This window comes from Phasianus colchicus, chromosome 3 (assembly GCF_987193195.1).
Source record: "Phasianus colchicus chromosome 3, bPhaCol1.hap1.1, whole genome shotgun sequence".
In the NCBI taxonomy this organism is placed as follows: domain Eukaryota; kingdom Metazoa; phylum Chordata; class Aves; order Galliformes; family Phasianidae; genus Phasianus; species Phasianus colchicus.
The window spans coordinates 29,674,289-29,685,932 of NC_143438.1; the positions used below are offsets into that span (position 1 = coordinate 29,674,289).

Here is an 11,644-nt window from a genome sequence, read left to right on the forward strand (position 1 = left end):
ATGCATGGGGTTCTAGAGGGGAAGTATAGCAATTCTTAGCTGTGGCTGTTGCGGTGGTCCTCTGTGCACTGTGCTTAAATGGGACTCTGAAATGTCTCTTCCCCAGATAGCCACGTAATGCCAGTTCTTCACGTAAATCCATAATTCACAGGTCTGTAGCATTACCCAATGCCAGAAATCTGCCACTGCTTTCTCGCATAACACAAGGCATAGTGTTTCATGGACTGGTGCTGAACTGAACTGAGAGCTTTGCCTATTGAGTGCCAGATGATAAAAAGTTAGGTGCAATCTGCAAAAACTGTGAGGTATCCCACTTAGCTGGCAGGAAAGCTATACAAGGCTGCAGATCAGAACAGAAATGTGCTGTGCACGGGGGCATAGGGGAATTGGCTTATCATTTGATTGTAACACATATTTCTGGAAGATGTCAGTCAAAGAAAATACTGCAGTGTTGTTTTTCATTATTACTTTAATTGGAAAAGGTTGAGATGTAGAGCTGCCCGCTCCCACACATGAAGAACAAAGACTTAAGAAAAAGGAGGGGGGCTTAAAAAATGGGAAAAGCAGAAGAATGTAAAAATTGAGCTTACATCAATATTTTAAAGTATGGAAAAAGGTAGTAAAGCAAATACTAGTTTTCTTCATTACATTCCTGGTGGTTTATGACTGTTAAGTTTCAGTTAATTAACATACCTAAGCAACGATGTAATGTAAATACATTGTTAGTCTTTTAAGTAACATGTTGAAATTACAAACAAGAAAGTTGCTAATATTTGTGTAGCAAAGTTTATTTTATCCAAACCATGTATGTATTTATTATACCCTTGTACCTTGAGAGCAGTGAATTCTCACATATCTACTGACTAATTCTGAGTGGCATAGGAGGATTAATTTTCTGGCAGTGGCAATTTGGAACACCAAATTTATTAGGTAATGTCAGTGCTAACATTTCTCGTACCCTTTACCCCACAATAATTAATTGCAATGCTAGCTTGACCTAATAGCACAATTGCAAATGCTAGTTGGGATATTCCACAGATTTTTCTTCCAGGACTCAAATACTTGTGGTTTTCTTCAGAATGTCCTGGAACAAACATTTGTGGCATGTCTAGACCAGCACTTAGTGCTGAATTCAGTTAACTCAAGTTAATTGGTAATCAATTAACTGGAGGTAAAATAAGACCAAAACCTCTACTCTTGACATATTCAAATCCAGCAGGCAAAAAGAACTGGATAAAAAAAAAAAAAAAAGAAAACCTGCAGGCTGACTCTGCATGATCCTCTTATTTTCTGTTTAAGGTAGATTGGAAAACATTAGCATTTGAAAGTCAGCAGGAAAAAAATTTATTTGTGCAGAAGCCCTGCATCTGTCCGTGAATGCAGCGTGTGTCTGCAGAGTAACTGTCTCCACTTACAATGATCTCCACGGTATATAACCAAAGCTTTTGTAGAACCAGTCTGCAAGCTATGAGGGGAAGCTGAGCAGTAGAGATGTTCAGCAGAGATGAGCTGTGTGCAAATGCACAACGTGGTGGCTGGAGCTTCATGCTGAGGGCAGCATATGTCATCCTGGTCAGAAGCCTCTTCCCCTGCTATGTGGCATGAGGTGACCGCAGCATCAGTTGTTACAGAGGGGACACCATGGGCAGTCAGGTGGCTACTGTTGGAGCTGAATAGTTGCAAACAAAGCTCAAAGTTCTTCCTGGCAATAGTTCCCAACGCTTGTGCTATCAGTGGTTATTCAGGCAAAACATTCTCCAGAATGTGAGGTCTCTGGCCATGTTCCCCTGAGGATGTTGGCTGGGCGAGTAGTGCATTTATTACAGCAACAGCCTTTGCATTTTCTTTTAAAATACTGCATTTCTGCCCAGGATCCAGTTAGATGTTCCTTCACACGTCCTGTAGCTTCTGTGACAGATACACAGTGCTAGTTTTCTGATCTGGAAATGATTGTACTTCAGTAGTATTTTTGTTTATGCTTACAAAGCCTGCCAAGAACCTCAATCTTTATTTCATCTCTCTAAAAACGAGGCAGTCTAATCTTCTTGCTACCTGTTGATCTTGCAGAAATTGCTAATCTGAGGGCTGTGTTCACATAAACTGTAGCAGTGCAGTTTACATGGTATATACACAAATGTAATGTCACTGCAGACCCACTGACAGAAGGGTTTTTTTAAGATTAAACTGGTCCTTTCAACACAAGTGGAATAACCACACTGCTGTGAATCTCCTCAATAATGCTATAGCTGCTTACACAAGCACTTACTCGTGCTGCTGCAATTAATTTGTTTCAAAAACAGTCACATGCAAACAGCCATTTACATAATAATTGAATCTCTAGAATTTTCCATCTGAAATACTACCCAATGGATTCTAATCACTAAAATCTGTTCTCCAACCACTTGGCAGGGTATTAAATCAAACCGGTGTTTACAAAGAGAGACAAAGAGCCGTATCCAGCATTCAGAAGAAGCTCTGTGGGTTTGCACATTTGAGCTATGTGCCACAGGTACAATTTTATTCTTTGATAACCAAAATGAGTTTCAGCCTCTGAAAGAAGTGGGTGGAGCTCAGCCTGTGTTAGTTCTTCATTGGCAAACTTCCTCTGGGAATCAGTGAAAAGGGCTAGTATAACACAGTGGTTTCTCATGCATCACCCATCTGCCAAACCTCATGTTGTTATTTTGTTAATGCATTCAGCTTTGTTTTTATCTCTGCATGAAGAGAGCTGGGGCTGCCTTGATGCTCATTTCCAGACCCTCAGGATCCTTCAGCTACTTTTCAATCATCTGCAATAAGAGTTTCTAACAGCCAAGGCTGTCAAAGCCTGAGGTTAAGCTCCCAGAACTATATTTAGGCACTTCAACAGGTGGCCTGAAGTATGGAAGTGCTCAGCCTGCAAGCTGCTGCTCAGCTACTTAAACACTGAAATCCACAGACCAGCTGAGAGGTCAGGCCTGAGAAATACCCAGACGTGTGCTAAGTGCCTGAATGTGTTCAGGGGAACATGGAATAGTCTTTCTTTTCAGTTTTTTTTTTTTAATTCTCTTTCCACTTTTAAATTATGGTTTTTCGTAGGTAATGTTTATTATCTCCATTGTCATAGAAAAGCTGTTATCTGATATCCCTGATCAGTTCTGTCTTAACTCATGCAAAGGTCAATTAAGTTCAGCAGCCAGAGTTCATATTTAATGGAGAGACAGCAGCTAATTTCACCTTTTCATTTAAAAATAGATGCTAAAATTCAGTGATGATTGCTTGTTAGTTAGTGTTTCATAAGCAAAAGATAAACTATATCCTATTCTCCCTTTGTGCAAAATAGTACTGCCACATGGGGATGGCTTATGGACCACTCTCAATTTCCAGACAGGTGCTGAAGTCTGAGCATCTACTTCACGAAAAACACTTCTGATAAAAAAGAACACCTTGATATTTCTATGAAGGTCACATGTGGTATGATAGATACTCCATTTACCACTGACATATCTGTATGAAATGTTTCAGTGTTGATGGAATGTTGTATTTCAATGACTTAAATGTTCTTTAAAAAAAAAAAACAAAAAATTATTGCAGAATTCCTGGGTGTTTGAATGCTTCTGGTTTTAACTGTAAAATGGTTTGCTCATGAATGTTACTTGTAAAATTGCTTTTTGATACATAATACAGCTGTTGAAAATTTAGTGATCTTTTGGTATGTGTCAATTTAAGTCATTATACCTCGCAGACAGTTTGTAACTCCTAGACAAAAGCTAAATACTGCTTTATCCAAAGTTCTTAGATGTGGCCATTGCTTGGATCAGAAACTCCCTTGTTTGGTCTAGAGGCAGACTTGAATGTGGACTGATCCAGTGCACAATCATGCTGCCCAGATTCTGAAATTTCATGAACATCTGACTTTGCCTGTAGTGAATAATTAAATAAATGAGCCTAATGTTCCCCGCCTGTGTTGATTTTGGCTCATTAATTGTGTGTGCGATCCCATGACCTGTACCTCATGCTCTACATTCACTGCACAGAGCAACCCCCTCCCCAGCACCGTGTTGCTGCTCCCCAGGAATAGGCAGCTTTGTTCTCTGTCACCAAGCAAACACGGCTATCCTACTGTTGGTAGTTTAACACCCCTCAGCAAGCAGACTCAGGATTAGGTCTTCTGTTTATAAGACTAGGTTTAAAGCAAGTTTTTCTCCTCAGCTTAATCCAGATTAATAAGAGATTGGAATTTTGTGTCACTCTTTATTAACTATAAAGCCCATTAGGATATATTGCTTGCTATGTGATTTCACAGATGCTACAACGATTCTCTGATCATCAACCTGGATATAAGGATTTTATATTTAAGTGCAGTGGATTCTTAAACTGTTTTAGTATGATATATCTGTTTTATCATTTTAAAATTCAGTTGACACTTTGACTCCATTTTAAGAATTATCAGTTGCATTTAACCCATAGCATGTAAGGCAAGCATAAGAAATTATTGGTCATAAATCATAATTACTTGTGTCAGAATAAAAATTTATATCCATACATTGATATTACTGTTGTTGCTGCTGCATTGCTCTAAGGTGAACATTAAAGCTGTTCTTTGCTTTGCTTGAGCTTTGTAGCAGGGTAACCCTTACCAGAATTTCACAAACTCATAGTTGTTTTTTCTTTTGGTGTTGAATTCTGGTGTCATGAAATCTGATTGCAAATTTCTGTTGGGCACGAGGCTGAGATTGTGCTGTAAAAAAACAAAAGCAAATACGTTACCTTTTTAACATCATAGAGTCCTATTCAAGCTTTTTATTTTCCAGTCATGCCCAACTTTGGAAGGAATATGACCACATCAAGAAAAGTACTCCAAACTAGATTTGACTAAAACCCAAAAGATGGACTAATCAGAATACCACAGAACAGAACACTAGATAATGTTGTGGGTTAAAAATGGCAGTCTCACCACTGAGAAGAAAACAAGCTGTGTATCCTTATGGGTTTATCTGTTGTACCCCCTGCCATGATTTCTGTGGGACTGGTCCTTCACAGATTTTAGCTGTTGCTGTGGTGTTTGTTACATAGTCAGTTCACATTATGATGAGAACAGAAAGAAGGGAAAGATGCCTGTTATATCTCAAGGAAATTTTCAAAGAAGATGCCCAGATTCAGTCTAGTTCAAAGGGCTAAGAAGGACAGTCAGTGATTCTGCTCTCTGAACTGATGAATACCAACAGTTCCTTATCAGCTATCTGACCTGTTCAGTCCTGCTTTCCTCTCTGGCAACACACTAATTCATATTAAACTTGTATATGGTGCAAAGTGTCATATTTCATTATCTGGTTAAGTCCTGGGATAGGCAGAGTGCAGCAGCATACAGTGCTGGAGGAGTGGGGATGCGAGGGCAGCCCTCACTACTAACACAGAGCCAAGAACAAGCAGCTTTGTGCTGACCAGTGGCTGAGTCTATCTGCCAAACTTGTAAATTCTGCTGGGAACCAGAAATTTCCCCCTCTTTCTCTAGATCCCAGCTGAGCATCAGTGCTCTGTTTCTCTCTAACAGAAAAGCTGTCTGCTCTTCTCCTCTGCTATATGTGCACCATCCATGTTCTTACATGTGACTCACAGTAGCTGCAGCCTCATTAGCTTTCAATACTTGCAGCCTAACACAACTTAACTTGGGGGCTTGAAAGGAGAGGTAGGGCAAGGTCAAGTTCTGAATCCTGATTAAATGGTTTAGTAGGAGCTGCCCAATCTGTTTGAACATAGAAGCCTTGAGCAAAAATTCCCTTTGCTACTTCTTATCTCAAGAGATCTACAGGTTATTTACCCTGTTCCAACAGCATTCAGCAGTTAAGGGGGAAAAACCAAACCTGAAAGCTTTCCTACAGATAACACTGAGAAGTACCTTTGTACAGTGAAACAATAACTAGCAGAGGGCAGTATTCTGATGGAAGTGAGATCATTCAGTCAAGGGGATGCTCACAATATTAATGGTATGTAATTTCACAAAATATTTTTTAATGTTTCAATTAAGTATTGTTTCATGATGAAATGTCCTCTATCTCCCTAAATTAAAAAGGAGAAAACTGTGTCACACTACAGTACAGATTTTGATGCCTTCTGACTTAGTAGTTCTAGTGATAAGTTCATACCAGTATCCAGAAGTTCAGAATTACCACAAGCTAAAGAAACAGCTCTTTCAGGAAGATTCTTTGGCCTTACTAAAAATATTGCAACTGTATAATAACCACCAGACATTACTTTCCAACATGAAGTCTTCCATCCACATGAAGTGCTCAAATGGGTTTGATTTTGCTATCACTCCTGCTTATTAGATGAGTTTTGGTGGCACTGATCCTACAGGCATCGCACCTGCATTTAGTTTAGGGCCTGTGTACTTCACTGGAATAAAAACCCTATTCCATTAAGAAAATGGCCCCAAGTTTGGACAGTTTATAAAAAGCTGTCTGGAGTCTTTGATAAAGATGTTTGACCTCATCTGCCCTAAGGAAGAACTGCAGTGAGTTCTTGGAGAAGAGCCTGTTTGCTGGGACCAGCTGACACTACAGACCCATCTTAGAACACTGTTGGAGACATGAAGCCCTTTACCCTCTCTACCTTGCATAGTGCAAGGAGGAAGACAAGCAACTTCTCTGCAGGGTTCCTGCACATTTCTATTTACCATTTAGTGGAAATCCAAATAACTAAGCTGAAAGGTAAAACCAACAGGCAAAGTCCTTAGTGGCTGGTGTCAGGTGGCACAGGTCCAGGGATGGAGCCTGCAAGCTCAAACCAGCAGAACAGGTTTCTATCCTGCTGGAGTACCTGGGGATGCCTTCCCGTTTCTACAAGGAAAGAGGAATTTTCTGAGCTGAAAGCAAGAAATGTAAGCTACAGCCTCAGCAGATTTTAAATCAGCAGAAAGAAAAAGCTCACTAGTCCAAAGGTAACAGGATTCTTGTCCCATTTAGTTCTCAAGCAGTAGATGTTAACCTACTAATAAGAAAGTTCTTGCAAGTCATCATGAGCCTATATTCAAAATTGCAACCTGAATCTCAAGAGATGTTTAATTATTCCCATCAGCATGGGATGTGAATGAGCTCTGTTCACCTACGTATACAAATATTTATGATAAAATTCACATGCACATTGACTTAGACAAATGACATGAGTTAAGACTTGTTTTTTTGACAAATTATCCGAGTACCTTAAAATATGCTTTGTGTATCTCTGATACATTGGAAAAGTCATCAAGCATCTGGTACACTTTCTTATTAGGTTCTATATTAGCTTGCCAATTCCAGGAAAATATTATTTTACTGTGAAGAGTTAGATGAGAGTCCATCTGTGTACATTAGGAGCCTGAAAGGCAAGAAATTCATAAATAAAAATAATTGGATGAATATTGGGATGAAAGCTAATACAGAAAAAATTACAGTAGCTTTATGAAGAAAGTTTATTTTCACTCCTACAATTTTCTATCCAATTCTCATTCCACTATCAAAAATCTAACTCAAAAAGCATATTCAGAAATAGATGAAAATATTAAGGACTATAAAACTTCCATGTGAAGAGAGGAAGAATATGTTAGACATGTTCATATCACAGAGGAAGAGAATAAAAATGAAGATGACAGAGCTACTCAGAACAATGAATGCTGTGAAAAGGAATGTTGAGTATTAATATCTACATAGCAGCCTTGTAATACAAGTTTCAAGAAAACTGAAAATAGGAATTGCAAATGAAAGGAAATACTTTAAAATGAATATTTACTCTGTTGAATTCATTGCTATGAGATGGTCATGAGGTCAGGTATATGTCAGCATTCAAGAAAGGAGCGAGCATTAACAATGAGAAGAATATCTGAGCTCAGAAACACATTAAAGAAGAAAATGTACAACTAAAGGAGTATAAAAAAATATTTGCTAAATAACAATTACCATAAAAAAATTATATACGAATTACCTTGCAATTTCTTATGATGAAGTCTCTTGATTTTCACTCTGGGACAGCTAATACGGGTTACTAACCAATATTCTTCTGATTTAACTGTCCTCTCATATTGTTTATAATCTTTGCAAAATTAGTAACAAGAAATTTTGCATTGAGGATGTTGATATCAGCATAGGACTTTTTACATCAAGATAAATAACTCTGGATTATCTAAAGTCAATTTCCATGTTTATATAAACTGACATGAACACTTCCCCCCTTTCCTCAAACTACAAATATTTATTCTTGGTCAAAGCTTGCAATACACTTGTTGGATGTGTACACCCTGACTGGGGAAAATACATTTTAAGTAATATGTTAATTACTTGCTAACAGACAAAGTGCAAAAGCCTGCCATGAAGACAAGTTTTAAATCCCATAGAAGCTCATTTGGTCAACATAATAACTGATAAACTACCAAGCACACTTCCAAGCCTTCATCCTCTTTTCTCATAAAGACTTTTACCTCAAAGCATGCTTTAACCTTCATATTCCTCTTGATCCATTTGTGTTGAGAAAGTGGATACTTAGTATAAAAAAAGAAGGGTATTTTTTTCTCCTCCAAGGTTTATTTCATGGAAGTCACCAAAACAAAACTCAGCACCATATTACTTATGAGATATAAAGAGATGCGATAGCAAGTATTTATTCAGTAGACTAGTGTTGATGAGATACAAGTTAGAGCAAACTTCAGACACTTGGATTCCAAAACAAAACCTCCTGTGTCCTCCAGGGAAAAGCTATTCATGTTTATATTATATTTTAATAAGATTAATTAGGTATTAACAGTCTTTCAGCAGTTCTCAGTTATATTCACATGCTAGCAAATGGCTGTCACATTCATTGCTGTTGGCTGTTGAACACCCTTCTTGCTTGCGCTGAGTGTGATGAAATTAATACATAAAACCTGGGGAAAAGACTCACAAAACGGCTACAGAATTTCAGTAAACATGTTATTTTACCCCCACTTCTTTCTTGTTAGTCCTTTAATAAGAGAAACTTTTTGTACACGTGTGTGAAATACAAGCTTTCTTAGCTTAGAACAAAATTCTTTTAAAGAAAGTTAAAGGAAAGTGTCATAGATCTCATCTGAAAATACAGTTCCTTTATAATATAAGACCACATACACCAATAGATACAGTCATTTACAGAGCCTTCCCATTTTCCAAGAAAGACTGATTAGCTGAATTTTATGATAATAGTATCTCGCCAGTACAAGATCTTATCTTTGAGAAAAAAAAAAATCAATGTGAATTTATATAATAATTCAAAAGTGAAAGAATAAAAAGCTTCTTCAAACTATTCTCACAGCTTTTATGTTTTTTTTTGTTGGTTTGTGTTGTTTCTTTGTCTCATCTTTTGTTTTCCTACTTTAAACTCTCTTTTAAAACGGATGAGTAGAGTAACTTCTAGCTTTCAGCCAAAAAGTCATTTCTAATAGTGCTTTCAGCTGATAGTGATGTGCAATGAGGAAACAAAGTTGTGAGGTTTTTTATGTTTGTTTTGGATACATACAGAATTTACCTTACCAAGATAGACAACTAGTCCATCATAGTCTCTTCTTCCTTTTGGAAGTAGGCTCTGTACCATACCCTCTCAAAATTCTGCAAACTCCTGTAAGCACTCTGCTGTTACACTTTAGCAGTGTGCATCACAGAAAGATAAGAAAAATAAAGAAAGGCTTGTTCTATCCACAACTTTCCCTAAATTGAACTTCTTGAAGTGGAACAAACAGCTTTTCAACTTAAAAGACAAGTTGTATTACAGTATAAGATTGTACATTTTCAGTAAGCTCAAAGTGAAGAAACGCTTATAGCCAGCTTCCAGCTACATTCCTCCACTGTGGAATCAGCCCTTATTCTTGGTTTTATGTGCAGTCTGAGATGCAATAATCTCCATAGACCCCACTCTGCTCCCCAGTAGTTTTTCTTTGCAGAACTTCAGCATCTTAATTCAGTAATTCTTCTATCTAAGCATGATCTACAGGACTTGATCATGTTGTACTCTCACCACACTGTTCAAGATACGCAACCTCACCTTCAACAGCCACTTACAGGAAAGTAAGCCTTCTTAGTCTTTTGAAGAAGGATAATTGAAAATGGGCAGAAAATTTATGAAGAACATTGCACAGTAATGAAAGAAGAGGACTTCAGCTGTAGTTTGAATAGTTTGTTTGATTTTAATAGCCAGAATAGTCATCATTCAAAAATTCTATGTGGTTCTGGTCCTGTTGCATCACAAACGGGGAAAGATCCTACAAACCCAAACAGGTCTTTGGGCTTCCTTGCTTGCCACCATTGTGTCTCACCTATGTCCTAAAGACATCTCAGTGCTACAGTTAATGTTTCAGCTAGAAAGATTATCATGGTGAAAATTGGAAAAGAAACAAATATGGAAGGAATACTCACCCATACCCAAAGATCTAGGCTTGCAAGAAAGATCCCACAGAGAAGGGATCTCCAAAAAGAAATCCTAGCCCAGTAGCAGTCAGCCCTTAAATGAGGTCGAGGAGAGGTGCAGCCAGGCTCCACCCGTCCCAGTCACACAGGTGAATTGCCTTCACCTGTGCTCCCATAGCTGACTCAGTCCTTGCCTCAGGTGATCAATCAGTGGTTCAGGCTGTGATTCAGCAGTTCCCATACACTTGGCCACTTTTGTGGTCTCATTGACATCCACAGGCTTGAGAGCTCGAGCACTCACAATTAACTGGAATTTGCTGAAGCATTGTTGGTCCTTGGTTTGAGATTAATGAATAAGCAGAAAAGGGCTGTTTCTGTAAGCTCACCTCCCCACTCGCTGAGGAATTAAAAGGTGAATTAATCCAGTGTTCTGAAAAATCAGGCAAGAGGACCTCATAATTAAGCCCTGTAAATGACTCCACAGTAAACTGTGAACGCAATGCTAAGATCAGTTATGATGATTTTGTCAGAGTCTCACTGCATGTTTCCTTCTTTTCTGCACAGCCTGATGTTATTTGCAGAATATCCATCCAATCTAAGCTGAGGTAATTGGCAGATGCACTTTTGACATGAAGTGTTCTTAGAGGTTTCAAGTTCCAGTCATGGACAGCCTGGGCTTGGACAGACAGCAGTGGTGGTTACTTTTGACTTAGTCTCCATTTCATCTGGTAACACTCCATCCATAAAATGAGGGTGAAATTACTTCCTCCCTGCTGTGAAAACATATTGATAAATAGTTGTGAAGCATTCATCTGTTATACTGAAGGGAAGTGCTAGAAGAAATTAGCTCTGTCATCAGAGCAGGGTTTAAATGTCATGCAATGGATAAGGCAGAGAAAGGCCTTGAGCATGAAACAGTGAAGGTTAAGTAAAATGTCTGTGCACACGAATTAATACTCCTTGCCTGTGGGCTAGAGGAGGTAAGAGTCCTGTGAGAGTGCTGTATTAAATGGCACTGTGCTTGTAATGAGTCCATCGCATAAACCTCACAATTCCACCCTTTATCAGTGGCAATATCTTCCAAATTTGGCTACCTAAGAGGAAAGATTTGCACAGAAGACAAGGAATTCTGTGGACACACTGTCAGAAGATCCAGCAGGATATTTCCCACGGCAGTATGATCTGCATTAAAATACAGTGCTTTTCCCTGATTTGTGCAGGATTTTCAGACACCTATGATCTAGTGATTTTGGAATTAAATATCTTGAACTCACCTTCAT

General features: G+C 38.4%; 1 long non-coding RNA gene across 2 annotated transcripts; it reads right to left on the bottom strand.

Moving 5' to 3' along the window:
* Positions 1–1,431: 1,431 nt before the first annotated feature.
* Positions 1,432–10,595, bottom strand: LOC149918487 (uncharacterized). 2 transcript variants are annotated; one of them, XR_016465521.1, is made up of 4 exons: positions 10,374–10,595; positions 7,181–7,335; positions 4,620–4,720; positions 1,432–1,908 (listed from the first exon to the last, which is right to left on the bottom strand). It is a non-coding gene; the product is annotated as an uncharacterized LOC149918487 (long non-coding RNA). The 2 variants fall into 2 exon arrangements; XR_016465522.1 differs by lacking the exon at positions 10,374–10,595 and adding an exon at positions 9,495–9,578.
* Positions 10,596–11,644: the final 1,049 nt, after the last annotated feature.